The sequence below is a fragment of the Hevea brasiliensis genome, chromosome 12, assembly GCF_030052815.1.
Source record: "Hevea brasiliensis isolate MT/VB/25A 57/8 chromosome 12, ASM3005281v1, whole genome shotgun sequence".
Lineage (NCBI taxonomy): Eukaryota > Viridiplantae > Streptophyta > Magnoliopsida > Malpighiales > Euphorbiaceae > Hevea > Hevea brasiliensis.
Window position 1 is genome coordinate 3,266,826 of NC_079504.1, and position 22,534 is coordinate 3,289,359.

Genomic DNA, 22,534 nt, shown 5'->3' on the forward strand with positions numbered 1-22,534 from the left:
TTTGTCATTTTTAAAAAAAAATATTTTATCTATTTATTTATCATTTTGAGCTTATTTAGATATATTAATTCAATTCTTTTTAATTTTATTCTTATTTCTATTAAATATAATAATTATATATATAATTTTTTAAAGTTTATATTATCACTTTCCTCTCTCCCTTTTAATTAGGTGAAATAAAAAATAATTTAATATAATTTAAAACTATTTTGTTATAATTTAATTGTCACGACTCAACCTATGGACCGGACCGGCACTAGGACCTGGGCCAGCTTAAAGCCCCCGAGACCCGTAGTAAATCTAACTATTCCTCAAATCCATAACCAGGCCCACAATTTAGGCCCAATATGCACATAAAATAATTTAAATTAACTGTTATAATTATATTTCGGGCCAACTTAGCCCAGAAATTATCAGAAACAAAAATTAGGGGAGCCCAGCTCAACCCTGTTACCTCATTTATAACCATTTAAAACTCGTAAAATTTTTCTTTTCATTTATTAATACGCGATCTTGAATTCATACAGTCCCTGACAGGCTTAATGCTACTACTAGCACATGCGGAGTCCTAAATTACAAATTTAGAGAATAATAATATAATTAAATAATCGACATTAAACCTGCGAGGAAGCAAAAACAGGTTGCTCTGTAAAATAACTCCTCCTGTGGCCTGGAAAAATATTGAACAGGAGTGAGCGTTCGACTCAGAGAGTAAAATATCAATTTTAACCATAATCTCTATAACTATCTGAAACTAATGCGCCCTGTGGAGTGAAATGCAACATACACAATATTTTCACATCATAACATCAAAAAGGTAATTTGGAGCACTCACGCACCCTGTAGCATCAATCATAGCATATGGGAGCTGATCCCCTATACAGCTCTCTTAAATCCAACCTGGTGCCAGCGAAGAACTCAAGCCGGACTTTCGCTTAATAAACCAAATCGAGGGTCCCAGCGAAGAACTCAAGCCGTGACTACCCCTCGAAGGATCGGGTCCCAGCGAAGAACTCAAGCCGTGACTACCCGTCCTATCCATAGTCCACACCACGTCACACGCACGCACACTGCTCCAAATTACCACAACAACATCATGGCACTTTAACATTTATCAATGCATCATAAATCGTGCCTAGAGTTTAACTACATAAATATATGCATATAAGTGATGCATGGGCATGTTGAACATATAATAATATCGAAATTACAATTAAAATTAATATTTTACTCACAGACTTGACGACAATCACTGTGGCGGCTGGGCGGAGGATGAAGGCTGTCCCGGCTCACCTGACAATTTTATTACAATCATTTAATAAATTTGACTTCATACAAACAAGGAAAAAGACCAAATACGTCCTAAGTCGTGCCGAAAATCGTGAGTCTCCCTATACCTAGGACCTACCCAACCTGCAAAAGGGCTTAAAACACACTTCTATATCCACAATCCACATATCCACAACTCAATCACGTCACACAGCCCCTCCTGGGCCCATCAAATCAATCATCCATCACAATATGTAAAATTTCAATTTAGTCCTTATAATTGATCATTTTTGCAAAAACTGCTCAAATAAGCCCTAAAAATTATAAAACTCTGCCCCATGGTCCTTAGAAATATTACTAAGCTATTGCAAAAAGAATCGTAATTTTCTAAGCTACCACGAATATTTTATGGATTTTTAATCCTATTTAAGCACTAGAAAATTACGAAAAAGCAAGGTTCGGGTTTTACCTTTGCCGATTCCGACTTCGGGAACGCGCTCGGGATGCCTGATAATGGTGGGGTAGCCAAAACCTCAATCAAATTCGGAGACTTTTCTGTGAGTCATGTCGGAAATTCACAGATTCGGACAACTGTCGAATTTCCGCGAATTGAGGATACCTACACGTAGCCCAATAATAATATATAAAAAATCAGGGGTGTTACATTCTTCCCCCCTTACAGAAAATTCGTCCTCGAATTTTACACAAGGCAAAATAAAGTACATGATTACACATTGAACAGATAAGGGTACTTGCTACGCATGTCCCGTTCTGACTCCCAGGTGCACTCTTCCACTGACTGGCTCCTCCACAAAACCTTAACCATAGGGATCTGTTTTGATCTTAGCTGTCTCACTTGGTAGTCCACTATGGCTACAGGTTGCTCCTCAAATGTCAAGTTCTCCTTTAGTTCTATTACATCCGACTGTAGTATATAAGAAGAATCTGGAATGTATTTTCTGAGCATGGAGATGTGAAACACGGGATGAACGTGAGAAAGGTTGGGTGGTAGCTCCAACCGGTAGGCAACTGCTCCAACTCTATCTGTAACCTCAAAAGGTCCAATATAGCGAGGTGCCAACTTGCCCTTCTTTCCAAATCTCATGACTCCCTTCATTGGAGAAACCTTCAGGAATACATAGTCGCCCACTGCAAACTCCACATCCCTCCGTCTGGGGTCTGCATAACTCTTCTGTCTACTGAAAGCTGTCCTCAGTCGTTCCCTGATTAAAGGAACTACCTCTGAAGTGTACTGCACTAGGTCTACATCATGCACCTTCGCTTCCCCCATTTCTGTCCAACACAGAGGAGACCTACACTTTCTTCCATATAATGCCTCATAGGGTGCCATCCCTATGCTGGAGTGATAACTGTTGTTGTAGGCAAACTCCACCAAAGCTAGCTGCTCATCCCATTGACCTCCAAAATCCAAGACACTCATGCGAAGCATGTCTTCCAGTGTTTGGATTGTCCTTTCGGACTGTCCGTCTGTCTGAGGGTGGAAAGCCGTACTGAAGTTCAACTGTGTGCCAAGTGCCTCCTGCAACTTTCTCCAAAACCGAGAAGTGAACTGGGGCCCTCTGTCAGATATTATGGAAGCCGGAACTCCATGCAATCTGACTATTTCTCGAATGTAGAGTCGGGCATACTGTGCCACAGAATATGTAGTCTTCACAGGCAAGAAGTGAGCTGATTTGGTCAAGCGGTCTACAATTACCCATATCGAATCATATCCTCACGTGGTACGAGGCAACCCAGTCACAAAATCCATAGTGATCATTTCCCACTTCCATTCTGGGATAGGGAGCTCTTGCAGCTTCCCTGACGGTCTCTGGTGTTCAAACTTCACCTTCTGACAAGTCAAGCACTTGGACACAAAGTTTGCTATGTCTCTCTTCATGCCATTCCACCAATAACTATCTTTCACATCATGGTACATCTTGGTGGAACCTGGGTGGACACTGTACAGTGTGTAGTGTGCCTCTCGCATGATTTCATTCCTAAGGTTGTCCACATCAGGCACACATATCCTAGAACCTTGCACTAAGGCGCCATCATTGGCAAATCCAAACTCACCACCTTCACCTTACTGTACTCTTTCTATAATCTTCATCAATTGTTGGTCTCTGTGCTGGGAAACTCTAACTATGTCCCTCAAGTCTAGCCTCACTGAAAAGTGAGCCAACAATACCCCCTCATCTGAAAGATCTAGGATTAAACCTTGATCCATCAACTCATGTACCTCCTGAATTAATGGTCTCTTCTCTACTGAAATGTGCACCAAACTGCCAGAAGATTTTCTGCTCAAGGCATCTGTCACAACATTGGCCTTTCCAGGGTGGTACTGGATGGTGCAATCATAGTCTTTCAGAAGCTCCATCCATCTCCTCTGTCTCAAGTTTAAATCCCTCTGTTGGAAGATGTACTTCAAGCTCTTGTGGTCGGTGTATATCTCGCACACTTCACCATACAGATAGTGTCTCCAGATCTTTAGTGCAAAGATTACAGCCACCATTTCCAAATCATGGGTGGGGTAGTTCTGCTCATGCCTCTTCAGCTGCCTTGAAGCATAAGCCACTACATTTCCATTCTGCATCAAAACACACCCTAGGCCAACTCTGAAGGCGTCACAGTACACGGTGTATCCTTCACCGCTCATAGGTAGTGTTAACACAGGGGCAGTGGTTAGACACTCCTTATCATAACTGACTCTATCTAGCTCTCTTCCTGTCCTTTGCATCTTATCCACTTCCCTTTTCCTATTTTTGGTATTGTTGGTATCTTTTCAACCTGCTGTACTTATTCCTTAATTTTAGTCCTATCTCATCCTTACACCTTTTCCTTTAAAGATGTCTATCCCATCATCAACTTTAACTTTCTTTTTATTTCTTAGTCTTATCTTGATTACTAGTTCCATTGCTTCGGGGATTCTAACCCTATGATTTACTCCTACCAGCACATTCTTCACCTTATGTAACACTTATAATTACCCATAGAAAATTTTTCTTGTATCCCCTTTTTTTTCCAACTTAACTATCAGAACATTATCATTCCCTACCAGCCTTAGTAGGAAATTGCTTATCCTGGATGAATATGAGCCCCATAAACTATAAGTTCCATCTGAACTAACACGGCTGTAGGAAATATGTGTCATGTCTTAATTCCAAACAAGATACTTCACGTGTTCATTCTCCTTAATATAATCATATATACTGCCCATAGCTTTCTAAACTTCAACCTCAAATTACCCATCAGTGTCACACCTTACCCCTCTGTAAGGCATAACATGATCCCGTAGAATACCTAATGAACTACCGAACTTCACCTACCGATAACTCATTAAGTACCCTACAAGGGATTTTAAAACAATTTTCTTATCTTTGACAAGTGGTGAGCATTTCTAATGAGTATTTAAAACATTTAGTTGAAATTAAAACTAATTAATATTTTTGGCCATTTTAGTTTTCCGCAAATTTGATAAAAATTTTAACAGAGTTTCCTCTGTATTTTGATAAAACCGTTCTTCGAATACCTGTAAAAAGCACTTCTAAAAGATTTTCTCAACCACTACTTCGGTTTCACAATCAAACTCAATCAATTTATCAAAATTCACAAGTTCAATAATTCTCAAAATACTTTCAATCAATATCATTCATATTTCATTAAAAACAAAATAATTTATACATAACCTTACAAATTTATATCAAAAGAAACACAAACTAAACTTTATTACAAACTTCATACAAATTTGTGTACAAGCTGCTCAAGACCCATTTTTACATGTCCATACATTTATGTGCAATATATACATCAAAAGAAGTATTTACAGTTAGTGTATAAATTATACCAGAAGGCTTCAAACTGATGACTTCACACACCTCGGCTCGATCACTGATCCTCTAATCTCTGTATCTGCGACAGCAATAAAAGCTATCGCTGAGTACTAAGACTCAGTGGTGCACAATATACTAAAATAATCTTTATGCAAAACTTAAAGCACATTCATTCAAAAATTTGATTAAACATGAAAATTAAATACAATCATGCATTGTAAGATTTTACATGTAAACCAAGTTTATTTCAAAGTATCAAAACACATTTCATAAAACCCACAGTTAAATCATGCCATTCGAAACAAATAGAATCTCAATAGCCAGAGGCTAAAGAGAAATCACATCACAAGGCTAGCTAGCTCAAATATATGGATATCCATTCACATCCTCTTCTACTGGCACACCTCAACACTTCTGAGTAGGAATCAAAATTCGAAACTAATTACCCCCACTAGTCGTGCTAGTGAGGTGTTCAAATATGTGGTCATGACACTGTGGTTTCAAAACTTATCTTAACAATTTGCTAAACATTTTCTTTTCAAATATACATAATAACTTTCAACAATTTAGATCAACATCATAAGAATGTCATAATCCAATATTTCACATTATTTAAAACGATATGCAAAAGATGATTATAAAAGTATATGTTGTGCACAAACCTCAAACGAGTCGTCCTTTAGCCTCGACTCGGTTCCTCGGGTTCCTTTCCGATATTCTTTTCAACTGAAACACACAATTTTACAATGTTTCAGTACTAGAACTTAAAATAAATCCAAAATAAACTTAACTTCACATTTACCTAGCTCTCACGTGTTAAATTCGACGTTCTCGAAATTGTGTGTTTCGGGTTCCTATTCACTGCACTATTCAAGTCAAATTATTGACTTTCTAAGGCTTAATGGGTATGGGAACTCCAACTTCACCCACATACCACATTTTGGTCACCAAACTTGTTGGTTTTGGTCATTTGTTTAAAGCTTAGGTCATTTTGGCAAAATTGCCAATTTTCGGTTGTGGTTTTCCGAGTTGCACTATTCCATTGGTCGATCTACTGTTGGAATTTGACAAAACTTCCTTCATAGAAAATGTTCCTTATTGTCTTAAGTGTATTCTCATTTTTGGATCACCTCAATCGGAGTTTTGTAGCTCAAGTTATGGCCAAAATAAGTTTACTGTTCACGTGCAATGTTCATACTGCAATTTAGGTGCTGGCAGATTTTTGGTCCAACTTTGGTCAATTGTTTGATCAAGTTAAGTTCATAATTTTGTCTCACTTTCTTCATATGAAATGTTGTACTATGTCTTAGGTTTCCATCGGTTCAAGAATCGCCTAAATCCGAGTTTTCTAGAGAGAGTTATAGCCATCCAAACATTGCTGCTCAATGAAAATTCTGCAGAATCTCAGTACAGTAATTTAATTTTGCTCAATGATTTTGAAAGGGTTAATGGCCTAATTTGGGTTGGTGTTCTTCATGAAAGTTTTAGATCTATATCATATCTAATTGCTGGTAAAATTTCAGGTCAATTTGACCTACCTAGCTCGAGTTATGACCAAATGAACAGTTACTGTTCATTTGGTCAGTTTAGTGCAGCCTGCTATCAACTCACTTTGGTCAATTGTTTCACCAAGTTTTGGTCAGTTTTTGGCAATGGTTCCTTAATGAAAATTGTGCTCTTTTATGTCTATTTTCATCTCCAATTGGTGGCATATCAATTGGACTTGTAAAATTTGAGTTTTGGTCCTTCAAAGTGGGTTTGGTCATGCTGCCAGCAGCATGACCATTGACCTACGAATTTAGCTAATTTTTCCACCATTCCCATCCAATTTATTTGGTCCTAATTGATCATTATTTCATGTCACAATAGGTTAAACATGCCATTTATGCATTTCTCCAAATTTTAGTCCATAAACCCTAGCATTGAAACCTTAATCTCACTAACTCTTGCATTTAACTACTTCTAATAATTTTAATGTTAATCATTTCACTAAGTAAAGCTTCTAAACTCACTCAATTGCATCATATTCATGCAAACCACACTCCTCTCAAGCTGCCCAAAATTTCAATTTAATTCTTTCCCCATATTTGTTTCATTTAAATCAAGTTATTAGCTCACTTAATTACCTAAACATGCATTTGAATGGAAAAGTAACAATTTAACATACTAACCTTTTGTTAAAGCTTCAAAACCCTATCTTTAACTCTTCCTTCTTCTTGTAATCCTCTTCTCAAGTTGTAACAATAAGCTCTAGGGAGGTTTTTAATGGAGTTATTTGAATTAAGTGAAGAAAACTAAGCTTAAAAGTAAGCTTACATGGAAGTCCACTCATGGAGGAACTTGGGAGGAAGATGGGGTGGCAAGGAAGATGAAAGAAGAAGAGATTTTCTTTTGTTTTTCCCTTACACGTTTTTGCTTATGAAAGACCACTAATTCCAAATTAATTAATTCAATTTATTAATTTAGTTATGACATCATACATGATGTCATAACTTTTGACTTTTCCAACCTCTTTCCATTTTTTTTTTCTATTTATTTATTTTTTTTCTATTATTTCTTTAATTTAATTCTCGATTTCAAAATTTTCTTTTCTCCGATTTTATTTGACAGTTAGGTCAGGAGTCAGCTCTCGGGGTCAATTGACCAAATTGCCCCTCGCCGGTTCATCCCGGTTTGCAAATAATCCAATATTTCTTCCGGCTCACGACCTAATTATTTGACCGCTTACAGCTTCTTTTTCGTGGTTTTCTCTTTTCCACTGTGTTCATGAGGGTCCTAAGGACCGCGGCGTCACTTTACGGTTCAAAATTTGAGTTTAAAGCGACTTGTGATCGTTCAGGAGGTCACTCATCATTTGTGACTCTCGGCTCGTTTAACCTCTTATGTTCTGGTTTTCTTATTTGTAGTTAACTAATTAAACATTACTAATTATTTAAGTATATGTCATCTCAACTTGTCTTAAGTGTGGCACTAATCCTATTAATTGTCCTGACACAGGTCCAGGAGCGATGAAATCTACCAGCTATGCAAACGGGGTGTTACAATTCTCCCCTCTTAAATAAATTTCGTCTCGAAATTTTACACGTATCAATCTACGAGCAATTTGTGGGTGTTGTCTCCTCATGTCCTCCTCTCGTTCCCAAGTAGCTTCTTGGCCCGAATGATGGTTCCACAACACCTTTACCAACGGTATCCGCTTATTCCGTAGTGCTTCACCTCATAAGCGAGAATCTTTATGGGTTCTTCTTCATATGTGAGGTCCGGATTCACTTCTATTTCTTCTACTTGGTAGTACATGAGATGGGTCCGATCGATACCTCCTCAACATAGACACATGGAAGACATTATGTATCTTTTCCAACTCGGAGGTAGTGCCAACCGATATGCCAAAGGACCCACTCTTTCCGTAACCTCATATGGCCCAATGAAACGAGGACTTAGTTTCCCCTTTCTCGCGAATCTCATAATTCTCTTCCAAGGAGAAACTTTGAGGAAAACTTTCTCACCCTTGCATACTCAATATCCCTTCTCTTCAAATCAATGTAGGACTTACGACGATCGATGCGGCTCTAAGTCGATCTCGATCACCGGATTTTCTCTTGATCTGTTGAACAATTTGGGTCCAATCATCTTTCTTTCACCCACGTCATCCCAACACAACGGGTTCTACATTTTCGCCATACAAAGCTTCATATGGAGGCATCCCAATGCTTGATTGGTAGCATTTGTTGTAAGCAAACTCAATCAAAGGCAAGTGTGTATCCCAACTACCCTCAAACTCAATCACACAAGCCCGTAGCATGTCCTCCAAGATCGAATTACCCTCTCGGGTGGCCATGCATGCGTGGGTGGAATGCGATCTTGAAGTTCAATCTAGTTCCTAGGGCTCTCAAGACTACCCTGAATCTAGAAGTGAACCTAGGATCTCTGTCGATACGATGAATACGGCACTCCATGCAATCTCACAATCTCATCGATGTATAACTTGGCCAATCTTTCTAAAGCGTAGTCCATCGGATCGGCGAAAATGAGCGATTTAGTCAATCGTCAACAATGACCCATCTTGCATCATGACTCTTACGTGTCCTCGGAAGTCCCATCACAAAATCCATCGTTATTCTCTCCTATTTCCACTGCATCGGTAGTGGATGTAACAACCAGTGGTACTTGATGCTCTGCCTTCACTTGGCGACAAGTTAGGCATTTGGATACAAACTCGCCACATCTCTCTTCATACCCATCCACCAAGAATACTCCTTTAGCCCTCTATACATTTTTGTACCACGTGGTGCATGGCAAAGGAGACTCATGTGCTTCCTTTAAAATGATCCTCCTCAATTCAACATCATTAGGAACACACATTACGCCTGGTGTAGCAATAGACCATCATTTCGAGTGAGAATTACGGTTTCTTGCCTGTCGGACTTCTTCCATCAACCGATACTTCGATCATTACGGCGACCATTCTAATCGATCAATCAACATTTGTACATGCCATGCAACCTGTCGCCCATCATCACTAATCTCTAAACTAGCATGCAATGATCTTAACTCATGTACCAAAGACAAAGGAGTAACCCGTAGACTTGCCATAGTCTTGCGACTTAAGGCATCAGCCACAACATTAGCTTTCCCTGGCTGATAGTCTATCAGACAATCATAGTCTTTTATCAACTCTAACCATCTCCTCTGTCTCAAATTCAACTCTTTCTGGGTGCCCAAATACTTCAAACTCTTATGATCTGTGTAGATGTAACATTTCTCCCCATACAAATAATGTCTCGGATCTTAAGAGCAAACACTATAGCTATAAGCTCCAAGTCATGTGTCGGATAATTCCTCTCATGCGGTTTTAGCTGGCGTGATGCATAGGCAATGACATTTCGATCTTGCATCAATACACAGCCTAACCCATTGTGAGAAGCGTCACTATATACTGTATATTCTTTACCTGGAGTAGGTAAGGTAAGGACTGGAGCTTCAGTCAAACATCTTTTCAATTCATCAAAACTCTGCTGGCATTTATCCGTCCATTGAAATTTTACATCTTTTCTAAGCAGCTTGGTCAATGGAGATGCCAACATGGAGAATCCCTTCACAAATCGACGGTAGTATCCAGCTAAACCTAAGCTGCGAATCTGTGACATTTCGGGTGGCCTCCAATGGGGCGACTTCAATCTTACTTGGATCTACCTTAATGCCCTCTTCGATACTACATGCCCCAAAAAGATATTTCTTTCACCAAAATTCACACTTCGACAATTTGGCATATAGTCGCTTTCTCCTCAAAGTCTGCAGATACAATCCGAGATGTCTATCATGCTCTTACGCATTCCTCGAATAGACCAATATATCATCTATGAATACCACAACAAACTGGTCGAGGTATGGTGCGAAAATAGTGTTCATCGATCCATAAAAGCAAAGGAGCATTAGTTAACCGAATGGCATGACCAAGAACTCATAATGGCCATAGCGGGTTCAAGGCGATTTTAGAAATACTTTGCTCTTGTACTTTGGTGATAATAACTCGATCTCAGTCAATTTTGGAGAACATGTTGCACCCCTCAAGATCAAACAAGTCATCAATGCGGGCAATGGATATCTATTCTTTATTGTCACCTTATTCAATGCCGATAATCAATACACAAGCGGAGAGTGCCATCTTTCTTCTTTACAAACAACACCGGTGCTCCCAAGGTGACACACTAGGGCGGATAAAGCCCTTATCAAGCAATTCTTGCAATCGCACTTTCAACTCTTTCAATTCTGCAGTGCCATTCTATATGGCGTTATAGAGATTGGGTCCACACTGTGCATAACATTAATCTCAAATCGCACCTCTCTTTCGGAGGTAATCACGGCGATTCATCGAAACACATCCGGAAAGTCACATATCGTAGGGATGTCCCTTAGTGCTGGACTCCTACTTGGGTGTCTATCACATGTGCCAAGTATGCTTCACACCCCTTTTTAATCATCCTTCTAGCTAGTGCACCGAAATGATGTTTGATGGCGATAAATGCCTCTCCCGTGTATTACCACATCACCGTACAGAGGGAGACCAAAAGTGACCGTCTTTAATCTACAGTCAATCATGGCGTGATGCCTAGCTAACCAATCCATGCCCAAGATGATATCATACTCCCTAAAGGGCATTTCAATCAAATCTGACAGGAAAACATGTCCTTGGATCACCAAAGGACAGTCTCTATAGATTCTGTTGACCCGGACCTCTTGTCCTAACGGACTAGTTACTAGCACTTCAAAACCCATTTGCACACATGGAGCGACAAGTGAACAAACTATGCTAGCACTAACATATGAATGGGTTGAACCGGATCAAATAATACAAATACTTCTTGATCGAGAGATAGAGAATGTACCCTACCACATCGAAGTCTCGGCCTCTTCACGCTGTCTCATTGCGTAGATTCAGTTGAAGCACTTCCTTGTCTGGCCCGACCAATTGTGCCATTGCTGAGCGGTGCCTCTACCTCTGCCTCTTCCTCGCCAACCGATGTGTGAACCTGGGAGCGGGACTGCGAATAGATCCTCGGCGAGTAGGAGCTGGACCATATCTCGGAGCACTAGTACAGTCTTTAGCTATATGGCCCTTGCCTCCACAGTTAAAACAGGCTCCAGTGGCCCAATAGCATTCCCCCCCATGAATCTTGCCACAAGTCTCACAGGGGCGGGCAGAATGTGAACCCCTGCTTGACTGCTGACCAGACCTAGGGGGTCTCTGACCAGAAAATCTGCCTCTGCCAAATCTGCCACCTCGACCCCTGCTGGGTCCACTAAACTTCTTTTTCTTTTCGGAGGTAGCACCAGAACTCTGCTCAACTGATTTTTCCCCCTTGTCTTTTTCTAATTTCTCGACTTTTTCCTTCACTGGGTTTGCTTCTGCTTCAACTCTCTCCAATTCAAGTGCTTGAGACATAAGCTCTGAGAAGTTGCTGTGTCGAAATCCTACAACTTGCATCCGTATGCTGGGCTTCAAACCCGTTTCAAATCTCTTGCACCTTGCCTTACTGGTAGTAAGGAGACTCTCCGCATAGTGACTCAGGCGGGAGAACTCCCTCTCATACTCTGCCACTGATCTATTCCCTTGCTTCAAACTCAAAAATTCTTGCAATTTCTGATCAACATATGCGTCTGGGATGTATTTCTGTCTGAACTCTCTGATAAAGTCATCCCAGGTTAGCACTGGTGGTTCAGCCAAGCTGTGGGGGATGGTCTTCCACCAGTCATACGCATCCCCTTGCAGTAGAGACACAGAATACTCAAACTTTAATTCATCTTGGCAGTGCAGCTTCTTAAATACTCTGTCCATTCTTTCAAGCCATTGCTCTGCCTCAAGTGGGTCTACTGTACCCTTAAATTCTGCAGCCCCATACTTCAATAATTTATCATATTGTCTGGCTGGAGGCAGTGGTTGTGCCACAGGTGGTTGGGGTGGAGCTTGAGCAGGCATACCCCCAGCCATTTGTTGAAACATTGCCGCTATTATCTGTCAGGCGAATGCGAGAATTTGCGGCATTTGTGGGCTGGTCTTCTTGACCCCGACATTCGGTAAAGTGGGGCTTCCCCTTGTGCCTCGGCTTCAACAGATCGCTCAATCGAGCGATCCTTCTTCCATTTGATCGAAGTTAGGGTATCTCCTGAACAAGTAACACAAGGAGATTTCCCTCCGTTAGTTCATATTCATGATGTAATGCACTGTATGTAACAATTATGGACATTGAGCAGTTGTACTTAACAAAGAAAAACACAAATTCACAATTTAAAACATAATTCAAAAACTTGCTCTGATACCACTAAAACATGTCACACCTTACCCCTCTGTAAGGCATAACATGATCCCGTAGAATACCTAATGAACTACCGAACTTCACCTACCGATAACTCATTAAGTACCCTACAAGGGATTTTAAAACAATTTTCTTATCTTTGACAAGTGGTGAGCATTTCTAATGAGTATTTAAAACATTTAGTTGAAATTAAAACTAATTAATATTTTTGGCCATTTTAGTTTTCCGCAAATTTGATAAAAATTTTGACAGAGTTTCCTCTGTATTTTGATAAAACCGTTCTTCGAATACCTGTAAAAAGCACTTCTAAAAGATTTTCTCAACCACTACTTCGGTTTCACAATCAAACTCAATCAATTTATCAAAATTCACAAGTTCAATAATTCTCAAAATATCACAATCAATATCATTCATATTTCATTAAAAACAAAATAATTTATACATAACCTTACAAATTTATATCAAAAGAAACACAAACTAAACTTTATTACAAACTTCATACAAATTTGTGTACAAGCTGCTCAAGACCCATTTTTACATGTCCATACATTTATGTGCAATATATACATCAAAAGAAGTATTTACAGTTAGGGTATAAATTATACCCGAAGGCTTCAAACTGATGACTTCACACACCTCAGCAGCTCAGTCTGCTGCTCCTCTAATCTCTGTATCTGCGACAGCAATAAAAGCTATCGCTGAGTACTAAGACTCAGTGGTGCACAATATACTAAAATAATCTTTATGCAAAACTTAAAGCACATTCATTCAAAAATTTGATTAAACATGAAAATTAAATACAATCATGCATTGTAAGATTTTACATGTAAACCAAGTTTATTTCAAAGTATCAAAACACATTTCATAAAACCCACAGTTAAATCATGCCATTCGAAACAAATAGAATCTCAATAGCCAGAGGCTAAAGAGAAATCACATCACAAGGCTAGCTAGCTCAAATATATGGATATCCATTCACATCCTCTTCTACTGGCACAATCAAAATTCGAAACTAATTACCCCCACTAGTCGTGCTAGTGAGGTGTTCAAATATGTGGTCATGACATTGTGGTTTCAAAACTTATCTTAACAATTTGCTAAACATTTTCTTTTCAAATATACATAATAACTTTCAACAATTTAGATCAACATCATAAGAATGTCATAATCCAATATTTCACATTATTTAAAACGATATGCAAAAGATGATTATAAAAGTATATGTTGTGCACAAACCTCAAACGAGTCGTCCTTTAGCCTCGACTCGGTTCCTCGGGTTCCTTCCCGATATTCTTTTCAACTGAAACACACAATTTTACAATGTTTCAGTACTAGAACTTAAAATAAATCCAAAATAAACTTAACTTCACATTTAGCTAGCTCTAACGTGTTAAATTCGACGTTCTCGAAATTTTGTGTTTCGGGTTACTATTCACTGCACTATTCAAGTCAAATTATTGACTTTCTAAGGCTTAATGGGTATGGGAACTCCAACTTCACCCACATACCACATTTTGGTCACCAAACTTGTTGGTTTTGGTCATTTGTTTAAAGCTTAGGTCATTTTGGCAAAATTGCCAATTTTCGGTTTTGGTGCTTTTAGGTGCACTATTCCATTGGTCGATCTACTGTTGGAATTTGACAAAACTTCCTTCATAGAAAATGTTCCTTATTGTCTTAAGTGTATTCTCATTTTTGGATCACCTCAATCGGAGTTTTGTAGCTCAAGTTATGGCCAAAATAAGTTTACTGTTCACGTGCACTGTTCATACTGCAATTTAGGTGCTGGCAGATTTTTGGTCCAACTTTGGTCAATTGTTTGATCAAGTTAAGTTCATAATTTTGTCTCACTTTCTTCATATGAAATGTTGTACTATGTCTTAGGTTTCCATCGGTTCAAGAATCGCCTAAATCCGAGTTTTCTAGAGAGAGTTATAGCCATCCAAACATTGCTGCTCAATGAAAATTCTGCAGAATCTCAGTACAGTAATTTAATTTTGCTCAATGATTTTGAAAGGGTTAATGGCCTAATTTGGGTTGGTGTTCTTCATGAAAGTTTTAGATCTATATCATATCTAATTGCTGGTAAAATTTCAGGTCAATTTGACCTACCTAGCTCGAGTTATGACCAAATGAACAGTTACTGTTCATTTGGTCAGTTTAGTGCAGGGCAGCCTGCTATCAACTCACTTTGGTCAATTGTTTCACCAAGTTTTGGTCAGTTTTTGGCAATGGTTCCTTAATGAAAATTGTGCTCTTTTATGTCTATTTTCATCTCCAATTGGTGGCATATCAATTGGACTTGTAAATTGAGTTTTGGTCCTTCAGTGGGTTTGGTCATCTTGCCAGTGACATGACCATTGACCTACGAATTTAGCTAATTTTTCCACCATTCCCATCCAATTTATTTGGTCCTAATTGATCATTATTTCATGTCACAATAGGTTAAACATGCCATTTATGCATTTCTCCCAATTTTAGTCCATAACACCTAGCATTGAAACCTTAATCTCACTAACTCTTGCATTTAACTACTTCTAATAATTTTAATGTTAATCATTTCACTAAGTAAAGCTTCTAAACTCACTCAATTGCATCATATTCATGCAAACCACACTCCTCTCAAGCTGCCCAAAATTTCAATTTAATTCTTTCCCCATATTTGTTTCATTTAAATCAAGTTATTAGCTCACTTAATTACCTAAACATGCATTTGAATGGAAAAGTAACAATTTAACATACTAACCTTTTGTTAAAGCTTCAAAACCCTATCTTTAACTCTTCCTTCTTCTTGTAATCCTCTTCTCAAGTTGTAACAATAAGCTCTAGGGAGGTTTTTAATGGAGTTATTTGAATTAAGTGAAGAAAACTAAGCTTAAAAGTAAGCTTACATGGAAGTCCACTCATGGAGGAACTTGGGAGGAAGATGGGGTGGCAAGGAAGATGAAAGAAGAAGAGATTTTCTTTTGTTTTTCCCTTACACGTTTTTGCTTATGAAAGACCACTAATTCCAAATTAATTAATTCAATTTATTAATTTAGTTATGACATCATACATGATGTCATAACTTTTGACTTTTCCAACCTCTTTCCTTTTTTTTTTTCTATTTATTTATTTTTTTTCTATTATTTCTTTAATTTAATTCTCGATTTCAAAATTTTCTTTTCTCCGATTTTATTTGACAGTTAGGTCAGGAGTCAGCTCTCGGGGTCAATTGACCAAATTGACCTCGCGGTTCATCCCGGTTTGCAAATAATCCAATATTTCTTCCGGCTCCCTGACCTAATTATTTGACTGGCTTAACAGTTCTTTTTCGTGGTTTTCTCTTTTCCACTGTGTTCATGAGGGTCCTAAGGACCGCAGCGTCACTTTTTACGGTTCAAAATTTGAGTTTAAAACGACTTCGCAGTCGTTCCCGAGGAGGTCACTCATCGCTGTGACTCTCGGCTCGTTTAACCTCTTATGTTCTGTTTTTCTTATTTGTAGTTAACTAATTAAACATTACTAATTATTTATGTTTATGGCTTCTCAAGTTGTCTTAAGTGTGGCCCTAATCCTATTAATTGTCCGGACCGACACCGGTCACCGGAACAGTGAAATCTACCAGGCTATGCAAACGGGGGTGTTACAATCAGCAATAATTTCATCTATTGAAACTCATCCACAATTAGTATTTCCTCCAGCTCATAGTTTAAAACAGTTGCAAGCCTTAGTAGCTAACTCAATTTAACTCCTGTCATTACTCTGTTCGTCCTTTCATACTTAATACTAGGTATGCACTTACTGTCATTCTCATATCAGGAAATTATGTATGAATTTGTGCCTACCAAACTCTCAATAACTAGGTCTCCTTGACTCAGTTTCTGTTCCTTATATAACCTTCTAGAACCAAAAGCACAAGCTAAACTTGAAAAGAAAGAAAATATCCTCTTATATTCAACTACACCCAATTGTCATATTATAACGTTTCACCTAAGTTTCTTGGTCTTTCTCTCCAAATTTCATCATCTCCTAGCACAATTATGCTCTACCTATAAGGTATCATCTGCATGAACCCTTTACCGTACCATTTTCCTTCTTGACATAATATTTTATAATTTACTAACTTTACTTATACTCGACCTATGATTCATATCTATCATCGTTTTTATTGTGCCCTTAACTTTTGTTGATTCCTGAAAGATTTCTCTCACTAATAAATTCTTCTAACACTAATTCCACTCTTATCTAGGGTCATTAATTTGATCCTTGAACTTTCTAGTGATTTATTACCATCCATACTTGTCACTTTTTATTCTACCCCTACTGTTGCTCTGTCGTTATTGCTTCACTGCAAAGTGATTCTGTTGATCACACTAAAAATGTTTGCCTGACATTCATAACGAACCTCTAACTACCTTCTCACTATCTCAAAAGTCTAACCTAAAACCTATGTGTCATTATCTATCATTCTTTTCCTCTCATCATACCTATTTGATCCCTTAGACTGACTTTTATTCAACTTACTGCTTACTAACTTCTCTTTCTCTACCTATTTAGGTAGTCCGCAATACCATCGCACACCTTCTAACATTTACTCATTATTATTGTATTCCATACCTCCATCACTTTTCTCACTAATGTGGTCCCATTTTGGGTTTTCCATCCTTGTCATTCTCCTTGCCAAGAATAACACTTAGCCTATCCTATATCTTAACTTTGTTCCTTTTATTATACGCTCTTTAGGTTGTCCTTTCATTTATTTCCTTTGTCTTACCCAAAATAGAACTTGACTATTCTATCCTGGTTCCATTCTTCTTCCTAACAAAATAGCTTACTTGCTAACTATATCTTTGAGTTTCTATCGCGTTATCATATGTCCTGTGCTACTCAGATTTGGTCCTTTGACCACTCTAGCTAGTACTTCCACTAGCATTTAGATTATATTGCATCCGCAATCAATTGTCCAAACTTTCATTCTGCACTTTCTTTATCCATTGGCCTTCGTGATTTATCTTCACTAATTTATTACTCTTAACACTATTATAATTAGATTATACTATTGTTTTGAATAATTTGAAATTAGAAAGGAACTCAAAGAAATTCTGATCATACTTTTATTGTATGATCTCTATTCTTATCCTTTAGCTTACATAATACCCTTACTACCTCGAGAACTGATTCTGCAGTAATTTTATTTATTATTATTTTTATTATTATTATTATTATTATTTTCCATGTTTACTCAATTCCAAAACTTAAGATTTCGGGCACCCAAACCCGTCATCCAATTCAAAGGATTTACATCCATCGTGATCTGATTATATATGATTCCTATAATGGAACTTGTATCCTCTCCAGGATACAGAGCCAACTACTCTCTACCACACTCTACAGTCCATCCGGGCACTATTTTGTGGGTCACCATTATTAGTAATAACTTTCGATCCCTTATGAAAAGATAGGACTATACCCTAACTTGCTGCAACAAAGGTACTACATTTACCACCTTGCCCAAAACCATGTCAAACTAATGTCTCTCTTATCATATCATAGCTCTGTAAATCATATATTCATAGTTTCGACCTTCTCTAGGTAGTAGGGTTGTACTTTATTCCATACTGATACACACAAGGTATACTATTCTCACTAAGCTCTAAGCAAAATGTTTGTCATACTGCAAAAACCATCCAAAATTCCATACCGAAGACTAGATGGTCTCACTCTATAGGTGTCACCTTTACTTTGCAACTCTTACTGTAACTCTAGCTCATGCTAGGTAATCCCAGTCACCGACTCTAGTTACCACCCAACCGTGACCTTCGATATTCTAGCTCTAGATCCCTAACCAGAGTTCCCAACTCCTTTGCGGATATAGAACTGCTCGACATTCTTGTACCAAAGCAGTCGCACGCAACATCCTCATCATAAGCACTACAGGGAAGTACGCAGCTCTACACAATAATCTCATGTCGGTACTATAATCTGCAGCTTACAGAGCAGACATCGAGAACATTGTATAGTTACAATGATACGTCCTGACAGACTAGGTCTCCTAATTTCTTATCTCTCTTGAATCTTCTATTATCATAAACTTATTCATGCGGGTCATCCAGCGATGATGCCCGGCAATGGTATCCTCATCCTTATCTAGGGCAACTGTACTTTCAAGACTCACTTTTATGTACTCGTGCCTTGCACGAAATGGGCACACCATTTAAACCCATACTGACAAAAATATAGTATTTATTGGAGTACGTGTTTCCAAGGTAGATCTCAATAAGTTTGCTAAATCTATTTCATGTTTCTATGTACTCCACGAAAATCAAGACACTAACTGAGGTAATCTTATATTTCCCGAGGTATAACGTAGAATCTAGAAACAAAGAATTACAGGAAAAGACGAAACATAATCCTATACTCCGCATGTGACTCCTAGTAGACTCTTCCCAACACTTTAGATGAACATTCCCTAAGAATCTGGAGCCTAAGCTCTGATACCAACTTTGTCACGACCCAACCTATGGGCCGGACCGGCACTAGGACCTGGGTCAGCTTAAAGCCCCCGAGGCCCGTAGTAAGCCTAACTATTCCTCAAATCCATAACCAGGCCCACAATTTAGGCCCAATATGCACATAAAATAATTTAAATTAACTGTTATAATTATATTTCGGGCCAACTTAGCCCAGAAATTATCAGAAACAAAAATTAGGGGAGCCCAGCTCAACCCTGTTACCTCATTTATAACCATTTAAAACTCGTAAAATTTTTCTTTTCATTTATTAATACGCGATCTTGAATTCATACAGTCCCTGACAGGCTTAATGCTACTACTAGCACATGCAGAGTCCTAAATTACAAATTTAGAGAATAATAATATAATTAAATAATCGACATTAAACCTGCGAGGAAGAAAACAGGTTGCTCTGTAAAATAACTCCTCCTGTGGCCTGGAAAAATATTGAACAGGAGTGAGCGTTTGACTCAGAGAGTAAAATATCAATTTTAACCATAATCTCTATAACTATCTGAAACTAATGCGCCCTGTGGAGTGAAATGCAACATACACAACATTTTCACATCATAACATCAAAAAGGTAATTTGGAGCACTCACGCACCCTGTAGCATCAATCATAGCATATGGGAGCTGATCCTATCTGACTCTCTTAAATCTAACTCGTGCCGAAGAACTCAAGCGGGACTTTCGCTTAATAAACCAAATCGAGGGTCCCAGAAGAACTCAAGCGGTGACTACCCCTCGAAGGATCGGGTCAATGAAGAACTCAAGCCGTGACTACCCGTCCTATCCATAGTCCACACCACATCACACGCACGCCAACGCACGCACACTGCTCCAAATTACCACAACAACATCATGGCACTTTAACATTTATCAATGCATCATAAATCGTGCCTAGAGTTTAACTACATAAATATATGCATATAAGTGATGCATGGGCATGTTGAACATATAATAATATCGAAATTACAATTAAAATTAATATTTTACTCACAGACTTGACGACAATCACTGTGGCGGCTGGGCGGAGGATGAAGGCTGTCCCGGCTCACCTGACAATTTTATTACAATCATTTAATAAATTTGACTTCATACAAACAAGGAAAAAGACCAAATACGTCCTAAGTCGTGCCGAAAATCCGGCAGAGTCTCCCCTATACCTAAGACTTACCCAACCTGCAAAAGGGCTTAAAACACACTTCTATATCCACAATCCACATATCCACAACTCAATCACGTCACACAGCCCCTCCTGGGCCCATCAAATCAATCATCCATCACAATATGTAAAATTTCAATTTAGTCCTTATAATTGATCATTTTTGCAAAAACTGCTCAAATAAGCCCTAAAAATTATAAAACTCTGCCCCATGGTCCTTAGAAATATTACTAAGCTATTGCAAAAAGAATCGTAATTTTCTAAGCTACCACGAATATTTTATGGATTTTTAATCCTATTTAAGCACTAGAAAATTACGAAAAAGCAAGGTTCGGGTTTTACCTTTGCCGATTCCGACTTCGGGAATGCGCTCGGGATGCCTGACAATGATGGGGTAGCCAAAACCTCGATCCAATTCGGAGACTTTTTCGGTAGTGCATGTAGGAAATTCACTGAATCAGGACAAATCGAATTTCCGCGAATTGAGGATACCTACACGTAGCCCAATAATAATATATAAAAAATCAGGGGTGTTACATTAATTGATTTAATTATTTTTTTAATTATCATTAAAAACCTTAGTAAATAAATAAATATAAAATATATAATTTTTTTAAATATATAAATATGCACTTAATAAAATTCATTTAATATATTTTATTTATATAAAAATTATAACTTCAATGACAAATTATAAAAAAAAATTATTCTAAATGGGTACACATTATATAAATTTAATAAATTAAAAATTATAATTTGTCATATAAATAGAGTGCATTAGATGAATATTAATAAATGCCTATTTGCACATATTTGAAAAATCATAAAATATATTTATGTATGTAATGTTTTAAAAAGAACTTTTGAAAATTAATAATATTAATATCATAGTAGTTGGCATTAAAATTGTTTTAATCAAAGCGTGTCTCACGGGAGTTAAGTTCAAAGTGTATAATAATAATAATAATAATAACAAATGAAAAGTTTGACATTTACAATTAGTGTAACATTTCGAATCATCAAATGCAAAGACAAAAGCAATTAGAATGAATCTGATCAAAATTTGATGAATGAATGCGTGAATTAATTTATAATGTTTATTTTAAAAAATTTAATAATAATTTTTATTTTTTAATTTTTATAATTTAATTATTTAAAAATATTGAATCCTGTTGTTGACATCTCCCAACTCCCAACCATACCAGTGATTTGAGCAAGTCTAGCATAAGGGTTCCAGTTCCTGGAGAGAAGGATTTGTGATATGTGTGTAGTCTACACTGGGAATTTCTCTCTTCCACGTTCCGAGCATGAGCTGCATGCATGCATGCAAATTTAGATACTCTCTGGCCATCTTCTTATACGGAATATATTGTAATTTAGATACTAATGCTAATGATAATGCATCCGAAACAAGTGAACAACTGATCAAGCAATAGAATTCTTACAAGAAATTAATCATTGGATGGAAAAAGAAAATGAGTGAAATTTTTGGAACAAGCACTATTCTAATTCCTTTGCAATTGATATGAATTGCAACAGCCCAGCCCCTTTCGTTCTTCTAATGAATCCTCCAAATCCAGCTACAGAACACCAATCCACCTTCAATCATGTAAACCAACATTTCAACATAAATTTGCATTTTGGGCTTAGGCAAAGTCATTTCGGTCCGCCTGTTCTATTTAACAGCTCTAAGTTCGGATTCAAAGAAGAAACAATTGGAAGAGAAAGAACCATCGGAAAATAAGAGAAATCCTAAAGCCAAGGTAAAATTTTCCTCCTTGATTGGCATTAATCCATTGTCGTCTAGTCCGGTTTAGGATACCTGGCTTTCACCTAGGCGACCCGGGTTCAAATCCCGGCAATGGAATATACTTATTTTTTTTAGCAGTCCCAACTCCCAAGCCATTACTCATTTGCTAGCAGTTTTGGAGAAAAGCGCTTAAGCATTATGATAATGA

At 37.8% G+C, this 22,534-nt stretch overlaps 2 long non-coding RNA genes and 1 other non-coding gene across 4 annotated transcripts; 1 reads left to right on the forward strand and 2 right to left on the reverse strand.

The window, feature by feature from the left end:
* Positions 1 to 468: 468 nt before the first annotated feature.
* LOC131171286 (uncharacterized) lies at positions 469 to 1,825 on the reverse strand. Its single transcript, XR_009141889.1, has 2 exons — positions 1,739 to 1,825; positions 469 to 1,293 (listed from the first exon to the last, which is right to left on the reverse strand). It is a non-coding gene; the product is annotated as an uncharacterized LOC131171286 (long non-coding RNA).
* An 11,546-nt stretch (positions 1,826 to 13,371) lies between these two features.
* On the reverse strand, positions 13,372 to 15,958 carry LOC131171058 (uncharacterized). Of its 2 annotated transcripts, XR_009141807.1 has the most exons (3): positions 15,663 to 15,958; positions 14,153 to 14,216; positions 13,372 to 13,590 (listed from the first exon to the last, which is right to left on the reverse strand). It is a non-coding gene; the product is annotated as an uncharacterized LOC131171058 (long non-coding RNA). The 2 variants fall into 2 exon arrangements; XR_009141806.1 differs by lacking the exon at positions 15,663 to 15,958 and having other exon boundaries at positions 14,153 to 14,497.
* A 6,410-nt stretch (positions 15,959 to 22,368) lies between these two features.
* Positions 22,369 to 22,443, forward strand: TRNAE-UUC (transfer RNA glutamic acid (anticodon UUC)). Its single transcript has one exon. It is a non-coding gene; the product is annotated as a tRNA-Glu (tRNA).
* The last annotated feature ends 91 nt before the right edge of the window (positions 22,444 to 22,534 follow it).